Source organism: Sphaerodactylus townsendi, linkage group LG07, assembly GCF_021028975.2.
Source record: "Sphaerodactylus townsendi isolate TG3544 linkage group LG07, MPM_Stown_v2.3, whole genome shotgun sequence".
Classification (NCBI taxonomy): domain Eukaryota; kingdom Metazoa; phylum Chordata; class Lepidosauria; order Squamata; family Sphaerodactylidae; genus Sphaerodactylus; species Sphaerodactylus townsendi.
The window spans coordinates 34,468,751-34,483,625 of NC_059431.1; positions in this window are offsets into that span (position 1 = coordinate 34,468,751).

Genomic DNA, 14,875 nt, shown 5'->3' on the forward strand with positions numbered 1-14,875 from the left:
GCTGGGTATAAATGTCTTACAGCCTGTGCCAGTAAGAGAAGAGTGACCCTAAGCATCATGTATTTAGCTAAAAATATGAAAAGCTGCAGAAAACAACAACACAAATCAAGGAAGGAGGAAGAGGAGGAGAAAGGAACCTCTTGACTTTCACCTTAAAGATCCAGTAGCACTCTGCTAAATATTGCTTTTGTCCAGTTGGCAATGAAATACAAGTAGTACAATGCACACAAAAAAAATCTCTGAGTAAAGGGTCTAAGGAAAGCCCCCAAGCAACTCTAGTAGTTTCAGAACTTTTGTGTGAGCTGAGTGCATCTATTCAACTTTTCACTAAATGCCAGAACAAACCATATTTTTAAAACAGAATGTGAGCAGTTGACCCCAGACCCTGAAAACAGGAAATCAGAGCTGGGAGCTAAAAGATCAGCATTACTTATCATTCCAAAGATTCTTTGTTATGTTTTATTGCTATTTTTATTATACATATATTCTGAAAAAATATTATAGTATTTCTAGCTCCCACCAACACAGAAGAACGTAAAAACATAGCAGCAAATTTCCATCTATAACTGAAACAGGCAGCATTACCACTGTAAAATTCATTTCTATTTAAATTATATTAACAGGAAATTAGGAAGACATCTTATCAGGGTTATTGTTTGCTTTATAATGAAAACAAATACAATTTTAAAAATCAGCATAAACGTATTGAGAATTCAAAAATGGATGTAAACCATGTTTATTACAATCCCCATGTGTAGAGTATAATGACTGGCAATTTAGGTATGAATAACAGATGTGAAGCTGCTAAGAGAGAAAGGAGGTGATGCAAAGAACAGATTACCTTGCACAGATACAGGAGGTGTGCAAAAAAAAATATCTGCAGAGTAAGATATAAACACCAGTACATCAGTCCATTGCCATATATGACAACACCAAACACTTGTGGATTCAGTCTGGTGTTCTGCACCAAAAGCTAGCAATGCTTATAATAAAGCAAAATTTGACTCAAATTGTCTCTGTCTCCATCTTATAAACATAGATTAAAGCATAAATTACAACACAAAATTCCAAAAGGGGAGGAGTGGCATAGAAATCTAGTAAATAATAATGGAGGCATGGACAAAGGCTAGGTGTATGGTGGGGCAGAGAAATAAATATCATTTCAACAACACAGTTGCATGCTCGCAGGAAGTTGGCTCAGAAACAGATTTAAAAAAACATTGCAGTTAAAGTGCTTGGGAAAACAACTGAGGAAAAATGAAGGGAAAACGTTTCTGGAACCAAACAGAGGGGGAAAAAACAAACAGAATTAAAAGAAAACATGTAGCATTTGACTACAAAAGTACCTAATAAACGACTTGTGCAGAAAAGGTACATCTTTTCATTCCATACAAGCAATTAAGAAGCAACAAGATGTAATAGATTTGCAAAGATCTCATTTATTATTACTGCCTTTACTTTCATCAGTTAGACTTAAAATTTGGTTTTTCAAACCTCAACTGTAAAAACAAACAGAATTACACTGAAACTTGCTGTACTTTTATTTGTGACAGCCTTTGGCCAGCATTTAAAATGAAACATATGTGAAAACTGTACAAAGTATAGTAAGGCATATATGCACAACATCTTCCCAACATTCAGCCTAGAAAAATACCAAATATTATATTACATAACATCATAGGTCATCAAATACATAGCTATTAATATGACCTTTATTCAGTAAAGTACTCCTTTTCTTTGAGGCCACAAAGCAGAATTTCACTACATCATAAGAAATTATAGGCCTTTTATCTCCCAACAATAATTTAATAATTAAACTTTCATTGGCAACAGAGTGATTTAAGTAACTGAAGTGATATATTCAAGGATCAATAATAAGCCTTCTAATTTCAGAATAAAGATCACAGTCCAGGAGAGAGAGGCTCTATCACTTCTTCTGTGCATGAACATTTGCACATCTTGCATGGTTCATGATGAAGTCTACCAGAGAGGACAACAGAAGGTAGACCATCAAATCAGGTTCTAGGAAAAGTCCATTTTAATTGAGGTGATTAGATTAATAGGGAGCCAGGCCTACGAAAAGGCTTACCGAGACTGAGAAAACAATGGCAAAGAGGAGAAACGCTAACAGATCTTTGGAATGCCTTGTTGAAAAGTGATTTTTCCGACTGTCTTTGGTTGTGTTTTAACAGACAATTAAATTTTGGTTTTCTCTACACTGAAACTTAAAACCTAGTACCATAGCAAATGAAAAGTTGGTTTTGCACAGATTGACAACCAGGCTGTACTAGCATGTACTGATGCCTTGTTTTGCACAGTATTGTTACAATATCTATACACTATTGTTACAAAAGAGCCAGTGTGATATAGTGGTTAAGAGCGATGGACTCTAATTTGGAGAAACCAGTTTGATTCCTCACTCCATGAGTGGCAGACTCTTACCTGGTTAACTGGATTTGTTTCCCCACTCTTCCACACAGAGCCTGCTAGGTGATCTTGGGCTAGTCAGCATCTATCAGAACTCCAGTGGTGTAGCACCCAGGGGACAGGGGGTGTCTTGCACTGGGCGCGTGCCAGTGCGGGGGTGTCTCGGGGGCGTTCCAGGGCATGGCAGGAGCGCAGGGCACACATGTGCCCCAGGCGCAGTTCCCCCTCACTACGACTCTGCAGAACTCTCTGAGCCCCACCTACCTCACAAGGTGTCTGTTGTGGGGAGAGGAAAAGAATGAGTTTGTCGGCCACTTTGAGATTCTTTACAGTTGAAAACAGTAGGGTATAAACTCTTCTTCTTCTTCTTCTTCTTCTTCTTCTTCTTCTTCTTCTTCTAATTAAAAATATTTTTAAATTACAAAGCCTTGCAAAACCTGGGGGTTCAACTCTATATATTACTTCAGGGAGGTGCTAAAGCTGCAAAATATTTACTAGGAAATAAACTCTTCTGAATACAAAGATACTTTGTTCCAAGCAAACATGCCTAGTATTAATCTGGTCCAGTTTAAGTAGTGATAGATTTGGGGGGGAACACCCAGAAAATAGTTTCCAACATTTGTATTACCTCAGGATGTACAAACTGAGTTAGTTTGTACATCCTGAGGTAAAAAAAAATTTTTTGTCAAGCTAACACTAGGTATTCTCGGCCTCCTTCGAGTTCAGTTCATGGCCTGATCATTGCTTATGATCTAGTCATCAATTTATCAACAATTATGTTGAGATCTTGCCGAAATTCTCATCGGCGTCTGTTGGATGGCTTTTTGCCAAGCTCTGCACACAAGCATCATTGTGTCTGTTGTCTCTTACAGCTTAATAGCACTGCTGCAGAAGGAAACTTCTTTGCTCTGCAGCCAAATTAAAATCTATCACAAATGACTGGAAAAAATAGATCTGACATTTTGCTGCCTTTCATTAATGGTTTTGATTGCTTGCAGCCACCAATATGAGTGATTCAGCAATTTTTTTCAAATATACCTGGTTTCAGGGACAGGTAGTTTTCCACAATGATAGCTGTTCGGATTCTTAATGTCACTTTTGGAAGGTGCATGACATATTATTCTATACCAGGTTTTGCTGGTTGCAACTCCAGCAATTGCAAAAGTCATGTTTAACATGATTGGTTAAGTGCATATATATAAAACTGATACCTGCACATGTGCAAAAGAAGGCACAAAACTGATGAGCATAGAAGAAGAAGAGTTTGGATTTATACCCCACTTTAGAATGTCTTAAAGTAGTTCAGCCACGAGGTTACAAAAGCATGGATCAGTGTGTGGCCATAGCTAAGAAACAAGAGAGTTGTTGGTACAAATGCAGGTGGCAGAAGGAGTTCTGGCCCCTACATCAACCTGTTTCTCAATCACCAAGGTTGTGCCCATGAGCACACCCAAGATCTTAGCCTGCTCTGCAAAAGCCAACTCAACGTAACCCATAACAAGAAAATCCACATCCTTGAGAACATCAGCCTTTCCAATCAGCGTGACTTCTTTCTTGTCTGGATTCAGCTTGTACAGCTCCTGAGCAATGCAACAATCATTTAAATGATTTTTTTTAATACAGAACAGACAAGGGGGAGACAGAGAGGCAGCAGCAGAGATTGGGGGGTTGAAATGGGAAAACGGAGAAGAGGGGGTGGCAAAAGGATTAAGGAGAGGAAGCAAGAAGGCAACTGTAAAGGTGGGGTGCCCAGAATGATGAGATGTTGGATGAGATGGACCACTGCAGGGCTCTTCTTATGTTCTTAAATTGCATTCAGTAAACAGAAGAAAGATGTAAACATAATGACACAGCACAGTCCTCACATGGGAACTCTATCAGTTTAAATTTCACAAGAGGTGATTTTGACAAAAAAAATCTCACTAATACAAGTAGTCCTCATGTCACCTGTGTTGTTTTCTCCTCCCTGTAATGGGGACAGGCACGTATGTAAGAATGAGATAGAAATTGATTTCTAACAGAAAAACAGCACAGAGTGGAAAGAGTTAAACGTGTCAGTACCACCACTACCCAGCAGACCAGCTCTGGTCCAAAACACCTCCCCAGGGCTGCTTTTAAATCCAGTTCAATGTGTGGCTTGACCCTTCATCATACCAGATTTTCTTCAAATGGGTACTGAAGGGACTGTTTTTATAATGAAGACGACTCAAATAAATCCTTTCCACATTAAACATCAAGTAAGAGCCTATGTGAGAACCATAATACCTTTTTATACTTATGTTTAATTGTCTTCTGTGGTCATTTCCACCCGGTCAAAATATCCTGGGTTGAGCAAGAGAATTCTGTACCATTCCGTACAAAAATTCTGCACAGTTTCCAGTCCTAAAGCGGGTTTGCCCCGCAATATTTCCCTAATCCCAGGGTATTCAAAAATGGCCAAATTGGTGGTTCTTTTTCAAAATTGCAGGGTGAGCCTGCTAGAGCCTGCTACAGTGCAAACACCAATCAGGAGCAGCACCAGTTTCTTTTTCCTGCCCAGCCACCTGATCTCCCTGCCTGACTTCATTCAAGCTGCCACTCAAAAACAACAGCCAGTCAGAATGCAGGACACTGGGCATGCTCAGATAAGCTTGCAATGTAAATACAGAAGTCCCGGGCTCATGCAAAACAAGCTGGAGCATTTCCACCCAGCCTTCACTGCATTCCTTCACAAAACGGGCAGCCATGCGAACAGGCACCCCGGGATAAAACCTGGATTTTATGAAACCGATGGTACACAGGTATAATTTTGCCACGTGGAAACAACCTATATCTGTTCAGGCTATGGTTAATTTGGGCCATTATTAATGCATCTTTTGCCCCAAAGTAGCCTGTACTACAATTGCCCTGCTTGCTATATATCCTGTGAAATAGTTATCCCTTCATTTGTAAGTGTGTCTGGTGAACATGAAATCAGTGTTTCTGAGTTGTTTCAATAACTTTTTAAAAAGTCCTCTGGCTACAAGAGGCAACAAAAAAAGTCCACTTCAAAGTGAGATGTTCCTTATGTTGGACGCCAATGGCATACAGAGATAATTTGGTGTAGTTATGATAAATGTCCTGAGCGCTGGCATAAAACAGCTAACAACTGGCATAAAACAGCTAACAACTGTTTCAAAGGAATGCAAGATTAAGCACATTTGGGGCAGTTATCTGGGGAACTGTCTTGCTGGCTGCGTACGGTCTTGTTTTTACAATGTGTAGAGCATAGAAAAGCTTCTGACATTTATGTGCTACGGAACAGTGGTATTTCTGAGAATTAAAAAAAACCCCACAGGGCTATTTTTGGCCAGAAAGAATGAAAAAACAAAAACAAAATAAACCAAAGCAGTCGTCTCTAGCCACTGCTGCAGTGGCTCCGATACTAACCCATCTATGTGGGCAGAAACACAGTTTAGAGGGTCTAGTTCCTCCTTTTCGCAAGAATTCCACAGTCGAGATGGTTGAATGGATTGCTAATCTCCTGACAGAAAATTCCAGGCTCTCGTAACAAACTGAATTTAAAGCGCAGCCAAAGTCTAGGCTACCTACCCTATATATAGGATCACTCACTCATTCACCCACCCACGTATATGCACACAAATAGAAAAGGCAGATACTACAGAGAAACGATGCCTATACTTTTTGTCAAGGCATATGGCTTGCAGAAGGGAAGGCAACATAGTATAGTCCCATCTTGTCAGATCTTGGAAGCTAAGCGGGATTAGTATTTGGAGGGGAGACCTCTAAGGAAGGCTCTGCAGAAGAAAGCAATGGCATACCACCTCTGCTTCTCACTTCCCTTGAAAGCCCCTTGTTGGAGTTGCTTTACACACATGTGGCCTGCAAAAACTGCACAGGGACAAAGTAGAAACAATGGGCACAAATTAAGTTCTGTTCTCAGAAGAAGGCCGGCACTGTCTGGCAGGTGATACTACCATTCCCCAATACTCATCAATTCAGTGACGGGAGAGGGGCTGTGGGAATAGGAAAGATTTATTTACAACATCAGAAAGAAATGAAAAATCTGCCCCCCTCCCCCCAGTCATTTGCAGACTGTCCTTTCTCTATCCTCCTACTTTCCAGGAAGAAGGGTTCAATGTTTACTAGGCTGCCTCTGTGTGGTCCCCTAGAATCCCAGGCATGAAAATTTTAAAATAAATCAGCCTTTATTTTAAAAGTTCTTTGCAAGTGACCTATGCATTTTCAAGAATGTTAAGATCCATCCTCTCTAAAAGTCTGCTAAGGGGTTTTTTGTGGTGAGGTGGGGGTATTTTAGTTTTAGTGGAGGAGTTTTTCTAACAGTATGTGCCATCCCTGGAATTCCCTGCTTCTTGCTGGGGATCCTATTACTTAACAGAGGTATTAAGAACTGAACCCAGAGCCACGGAATGCAGCCGTCTGCATGCTTCTCCGCAACAGCTTACCCCGCTCGGTCATATTTTTGTACTTGAAAATCATACGTAGAAACGGTGGCAGGAGCAGCCGAATGAGAAAACCAAAAATACAAAGCAAAGCCTTACCATATGTTATAGCCTCTTGTGCTAAAATGGGGGGAGGGAGGGAGGCAGAAGAGGCAGACAGATACACCCGCATCATCCCCATGCCTGGTTATTTTGTTACTCAGCTGTCTCCTCCTTGACTAGCCCCCTGGTTGCTATTGCTTGATAAACACTAGGCCACAGATGTTGGACATATAGTCTAAACTTCAATACAACAGTGAATTAATAGATTTGCTGGGAAATGTATAATTTTTACCAGCATCCATTTATTAAGCCTTTTAGAAAACATTAAGAACAAAATCCTCAGCTAATAATTGGTTTCGGGTTTTTTTATCTAGGAGCTCCCCCCACTTTTGTTTAAATTTCCAGCTTTTGGTCCTTTTAAAATATTTATGGCATGTATTTACCAGATATTTGTTCTGTCAATGTTTAAATGCTTATTTTTTTTCCATTTTGTGCTTGCACAAGGATTTCTTTATTTTTCTTACCTTGTTCTTCTCACTTTGCCTTAAACAGAAGAGTGGCATTTAAAGAAAAGAAGTAGGTATTTCCCAACGCAGAAAGTTAAAGAAGGATCTTGAGATATAAACACACAGGAGACAATTATAGATATAAGTGCCATGCATATTAATTTGGCCTGTTAAATAGTCCTCTCCCATCTTTCTACACCGCAGCATTGTAGATCTAAATGCCAAAACACCCTTCCATACACAGATAGACCTGAGGGATCAAGATCCACCCATGCAACATGGTGCTACTTGCATGAATCTTTGGCTGGATTCCCTTTGGGATTGTGCCGAGGCTTCTTCATGCCAAATTGGGGACCACACACATGACAAGCACAACTGTGGACTGGATGCAAACTATAGCTCCCAGTTTTGTGTTGGGAAATATCTGGGGATTTGGGGGAGGGAGGGGCATAGAGCCTGAACATGGCAAGTTTTAGGGAGGAGAAGGACTTAAATTAGTACAATATCATATAGTCTATCCTCCAAAGCAGTCATTTGCTCCCTGGGGATTGATCTTGGTCACCGGGAAGTCAATTGTAATAGTTGGCAATCCTAATACAAATCCATTTGCACAGTGGGGGATGCCTTCCCACCACAGGTCCCACTGTTTCAGCTGCTTGGGGAAGCAGTGGTAGACCATCCCTTTCTATTTAATGAAGCAGTGGGAGCAAAACTGGAGGGGGAAAATCAGTGGAAATCAGTGTCTCACTGACCCTGCAACACCACTTTGGGCACAGTACCCTGAACTGCTGTCACAATGGCAGAGTAATGCTCTAGGATTCATCCTACACTTCATGGTAAATCTATAGAGTTTCAGGTGAATCCCAGACTGTTACCCCAACATGATGTTTGGTAGTGTCTACAAACAGGACATGTGCTACTCCAGTAATGAGCAAGAGCAGATAATTTACAATTCACAAATGCCGGAGGGAGAACCTATGGGAGACAAAAGGCATAAAATTTGAAGAATGAAAGGAGGGAATTTTAAAGGAACAGTAGCACTGTGAAGCCTCACTTTGATGGTTTGCTGTTGCAAGTGTGTTGTTGCAAGTGCTATATTTTAAGTTTTTAAAAACATCCTACAAAACAAGGCTGAGAAAAGAAAGAAAAAGAACACCTTCATGCAACAGGTTGACTATTTATTTTTATAGGGTTACCAACACAAGGTTATGAAATTCCTGAAGATTTGGGGGTAGAACCTTGGGAAAGCAGTGTTTGGAGACAGGAAGGGCCCAAAACTGTAATGCCAGAGTCTTGTTGGGATTTTGCAAGTCTCTGTCACAACTCAGTTATAAAAGGTTAACTGTTTGTATGTAAACAAGTTGCTGAAGTCACTGTTTATGACCTAATCTATTGATTAGTTATTGGTCAGTCAGATAGCCATCGCTTACATGATAGTGAGCACTTACATGATAGTGAGCACGTACATCTGAAGTCATAAAATTAACTCTGTTTCTTTGTTTCAGCAGACAGGACACCAGAGAGGAGACACAAGGTAGACGACATCATGTAAGACAGCAGCTAGGTACCAAGATGTAACCAAATATACAGTAATGTAGATGTGTAGCAGGAAAGAAAGGATTTCTTATGTTACCTCCATGTAACCCTCCCTTACAGTTAGTAAATTCATTTATAAGAAGCAACTGAGAATCTGTCTCTTCTACTCTGCTAATACATACACACGCGCACACATGCACACACATCAAGTCTACCTTCCAAAGCAGCCATTTTCTCCTATTGATTTCTGTAGTCTGGAGATCAGTTGTACTTTTGGCAGACCTCCAGACCCTACCTGGAGGATGGCAATCCCAATGTCATGGGATTTTGAAATATCACTACCATGCCCATTACCTAAAAGCTCAAAGCAGCTAACAAAAATCAAATAATTACATTAACATGACCTGAACAAAAACTTCACTATACAAAAAACTACTACATTTTTTAAAAATGAAATCTTTGGAAATCTATTAAAAGTCAAAAACAGATTAAAAACAGCATTTTCTCACGCATCTGACTGAACAACAAAAGAAAACTAATTGATCTGAATATTAACAGAAACCCATTTGAAAAAGAAATCCTCCTAAAAGCCTATTGTATATGATCTCAGGCAAATTATTCCACAGTGGGGGTGGGAGTGGGAGGGAGGTGCGGCCTACCAAAGGTGGTATGCAGGTATTATGAGAGGCAGTCCCTCACATATGTGGGTCCCAGAATGGGAAGGACTGTGATATCATCATCCGTATTGGCTGTAAAAACCAAATGACCAAATCAGGTCAATTTCAGAAGGCATACATTGAAGGAACTCCAATTTGCTATCTAAGCTACCATTATATCTTGAGTATACAGTTATCTCTGTGATCTCTTACCCTGACTAACCATTCAATAAGTTTAGCACCTGGTATTCAAGAGAATGCTTATAAAAGTGATGATTGCATAATTCCAGAGATTTTTAAAAAAAACGGTGCAAATGTTATGCAAACAGTCACTCTTGACTTCCAATATTTCACTTAAGTGCCTTCCTGAGGTCAACTCTCCAAAATTATTTAAATATACATTCTGCTGTTTGGCAACATCTCCCCCTTCTGGATATAAAATCTACAGTTAAATATATAAAGGGCAGGGGGAAGAGAATTCGTACAAATCTCAGCATGAAACTTCAGTTCCACTGGGGCTATTTCCAAAAATTCAAAACCAAGGCTTTTAGCCTACTGTAGAATTCTCTGGTCATTCATTTTGCACACATCAGAGTTAGGTGCCCATGAATGGAAAGTGTCTATCTAATGGAACAGCAATATCATACAGTCAAAAGTGGCTCATCGTATGGATTTGCATGGGTGAATTTGAAAATGGACAAGGTCATCAAACACAGGTTATAAGTATGCACACACACACACACACTCTGCATCTCTCTCTAAAACCTCAAGTAATACATCATGAATTGTACAGCTTGAAGGAGCTTAAATCCAGGCTATGAATCACTAGGAAAATCAATGCCATAGCAACACAGTTCTTCTAGCCGGGCATCAGCCACTTTAAGGAAACATGACCAGCTGCTAAGGCTGGCGCAAATCCCTCCTTCATCTTGATGAGCAAAATTGTTGTATGGACAAATCTGGGCCAAAGCCCTGATCTCCCAGTCAAGGCAGTATGAGTCATAGGAAGGGTCTGTGCTGCTGCTTCTATCACTAATTCAACAGTGCAGGAGACTTTTTAAAAATGAACCTATCAACACTGACACCCAGGGATTTGCTTTTGTGACCAGGGGAGAGGTTTGATTCTAAATCCATTATGCAAACAAAACAAAACCAGTTCTCTTACAATGACATAGGAGGACCAAGATTAACGGCCAGGGGGACACAGAGTTGGATTCTAACCAGTGGATGGCCTTTTTCCACACAGCAAAATTATAACACCTTGAGGACGTTATATAAAGCGTTTTGGAAAGGATGTTCACACAGCTCTCTCCCTCAAAATGTTTTCATGTTGATTTATTTTTCTCAACCCAGGTTTTTCCAAAATTTGCTAAACAAGCAATCTTTTTTCTCCAACCCAGGTTGAAGATGTTTCTGCTTGCCCTGCACAAACAAAGCAGGCAAGAAACATCTTATTTCTCCCACCCAGTTTCTTTCACCTGATTTTAAAGCTCCCCCTGCCCTTATGTTTTTACTGCCCCTTGCCATTTTAAGCGGACTTTCTGCCCGCCCATCATTTTGGGTTGTTCCCAAAGCACATTTTATTCCATGGCAGCGATGCAATCCACCATTTCCCTCACCATAGTATAGTGACACAATCATTACAGCATGCCTGTTTCATAAAAATACCCTTCTCTCTCTCTCCCTCTCTCTCTCTTTGGTATTTTGTCTGTTGAAAATATGAAGCTGCAAAGTTGCACACAAGGGTAGCACGAGTGGGCGTGTGTGAGAGGGTGGGGAAGATTTTTGCATTTATTACCATCATATTTTTATTGATGATATCGTTCATTCTAAGAGCGATGGAGAGTGGGGAATTCTTTCCATTGTTAAAGTGCTGTACTATACTGGAGAAAAAGGAGTGGGAGGTATTGGTTGGACCATTCAGGTCTGCTGTAGAAAGTCACTAATCAGAAGTCTTCTCTCATCTTCATCCAATAGAAATTAAGGAGACAGGGAATGACAGATGCATCCAATCAAAGCACTGGCAACAAGTAACAGCCAATCAGATTGCTGGAAAATCAGCATGACTGCATCATTGTGGCTTTGTAGCTATGCATGCATGGTAAAACAAATAAATAAATAAAAGTGTTTTCTATGTGAATGAGCCAAAACAACACGAATTGTTTTCAGGAGCTTAACACGCTTTGCAGAACATTATGAAAGGCACCAAGCCAAAAAAAAAAGAAAATAAAATAGGTATTTTTATGACATCCTGAAAATGTAGTATTTGTGCTGTGTGGAAAAGATGTAACCCCTGGTGCATATCCTGAAATATTTTGTAGTACCTACTTGGAAGTCAGCCTATTCATAAGTTTCCCTTAGTTGCTCCAGCAATTCTTTTCCTTTCAATGAGAGAAAAAGTGGTTAGCATTTCTTATAGGCAATTCCTACATGTGTCCAATGTGTGGCACTGTTGTAACACAATTCCTCAACCAAGTACCATTCCTACATAACATTCTATTGAGAAGTCATATTGCACAGCAAGGAGACCACAGTGAACTTCCTTTGCAATTTCTTTCCACCTCAAAACCCACATCAGACTGGAAAGGGAAGCTTGTATTAGCAAACTGAAAATCTATGGGCTGCTGAGATAGATTAACATGAAGTTCACTGGGTGAGCTTGCTTCACTTACCATTTATCAGCCTCCCTCACATAACTGTCATAAGAATAATTACTACACACACTGGACAGAGCTCCTTGGAGAATAGAATCACATCGGGTTTTTTCAGTTACAGATGACTGAGTGTTTGTCTGATGTATGATACATTTACAAAATAACTATTTATTTATTTTGATGTTTATGTAGCATGCTACCTCAGTACATGGGCCAGCCAATATTTATAGAGACAATATAAACCAGTGGTGGCGAACCTTGCCAAAGGTTCGCCACCACTGATATAAACTATAATGTCTGGGGTCAAACCCTTATTTCCATGCAAAAATTGCTGAATAACCTTGAACAAGTGACTCTCTCAGTTTAGCCTACCTCATTGGACTATTGTAAGAATCTGATAGACTGCCATGTCAGCCATCCTCTTAGAGGAAAGGCAGGATAAAAATATGATATAAAGAAACAGAAACATCTGTGGGACCCCACTCAGTGGTAGGATTCAGCAGGTTCACACCACTTCAGCAGAACCAGTTGTTGAAATGGTGCTTGTAAACAACCAGTTGTTAAAGTATTTGAATCCCACCACTGACCCCACTGTAATATCTACAGCAAGTCAGGGGACAACCTCCCCCCCTTTCATTCAATTTCCTTCTTCCCGAAAGTTACTGATGGGGGACAATGGGGAAATTTGGCCAAGCCCCCCCCCCCCCCGCAGCAAAGCAAAGGCCCATTACCTCACCTCTTGCATATACCATCAGTTTTATCCTCCCCAGAAGGAGTCCTTGTAAGGGATATCTGCAGGGGTCCCAAAACTGCAACTTCCCATAAACTTTCTAGGCAGTCCTTCCTCCTCCTACAGGTTTTCCAAGCAGATATTGTAGTGGTGGAGAAGGATCTGTAAGACCTAGATTCGAATCCCCACTGTGCCATGGCCTGTTATGTTCTATCGGCCTAACTCACCTCCCAAGATTGTTATGAAACAAAACGAAGGTGAGGAGGGACAGCTTTGGGCTTCCATTGGCAAGAGAACCAGGGTACAAATAAGTCAAAATGAAAAAAGTTCACTCCAACTCCTGTCACAAAGTTGCAAACATGAATGGGAGGGCAAAAGCTTCTTCCTCTCTTACTCCATGTTCAGGAAGAAAAGCCCCTGAATAATAGCATAGATTACACCATGCCTACGTGGCAGGCAGAAATTTAGGTAAAGCTTCTCCTGTTCACAGAGGAGATGCTCCACTTGTTGAATTCCTGCTTGTTACACAGCTGTCAGAATCACTCGGGGGGAAAAGAAGCTGGCAAGCCTTCTTCTAGGCATGGGTTTGGGTCCCCTAAGGTGATCAGCCCCTGCCCTCTAGAGGTCTGTGGTTTAAAGTATGCAACTGGGGTCATTAATCTGAGTTAAGTGACACTAGGGTCAGGTTGACATGGCCTGATTCTCATTTCTTGCCCATTTGCTTGTCATGGGTCAAATTACAGGGCAGAAGCCAACATCAGTGCTGTATGTTAAATGACCACATTTTGAGTCACAGGGCTGGTAGTGAGTCTACATTGGTAGGGTCAGATGGGGCCAGCTCCAGTGTCACCTTTCACAGTGGCTGGATTTGCCTGTCTCTTGCTGAGCTTACTAAGGCAGGGCTTCCAACAAGAGTCCAGCTGGTGTGCTGGGGTGGATGGACAGAGAAGCAGGCAGAGAAGCAAGCAGAGCGTGCCTTGATGGCCAGTGTCAAGTCAGATCACATCAGGGGGTGAAGCAGAATGTAATTTCAGACTCTCGGGCTCCCGGGCCTCCCTCGCAAGGTGTGAAATTACACTCGTTCCTCAGTGTGGAAGGTCAGGAAAGAGGAGAGCAGCGCTCTTGGACTGTCATCGAATGCATGCTGACTTGGGAAGAAGTCCAAATGAATTTCCCAGGACTTATTTCTGAATCAGTGTGCACAAATTCAGGTTACAGCATGGCTGTGATCCTACACTATTATTTGAGAGTAAGTTCTATTGAATGTAACGGACTTGCTGCCAAGTAAATGTTTATGGTGATTCACCTATTCAACAGCAGAGTCTTCCTTGTGGTCCCCCTTTCGAGCATCAACCCTCTTTAGCTTCTGCCATTTGATAGGATAGGACTATACCATGGTGCTTTCCCTCTAAACAGGAGTCTTACAGTACCTTAAAGACCTATATGTCAGAATAGGGAACTTTGGGATAGAATTATTTTAAATGAATAAACACCTAAAATCTTCTCGTTGCACAGAAGTGGGCTCAGCTCCACAAAAGATTTTAATTTCCATGCTGAAATTAAATTGTTGGTCGTAAAGGGGCCCCCCCCCCCCCCCCCCCCGGCTTGTGGGTAGAACTGCACAGTTACAATGCAATTCTAACCCCGCTGATTATCACAGAATGGAACAAGTCTATTCCCCAACTGGGTACCGGAAAGCGCCGATGGGACCGATGTTGCACAGATCTTGTGGGAGGCAGTTTCAGACCTTTGGAGAAATAAGGAAGATGCCACCAGGCAGTACAGGTTGTTTCTGCTGCAGATGACTGGTAGCCAATCATCCACAACTTGTGTCATTTAATAGATTGTACAGAAAGAGAAAATTAAGCATGGGGATGCAAAA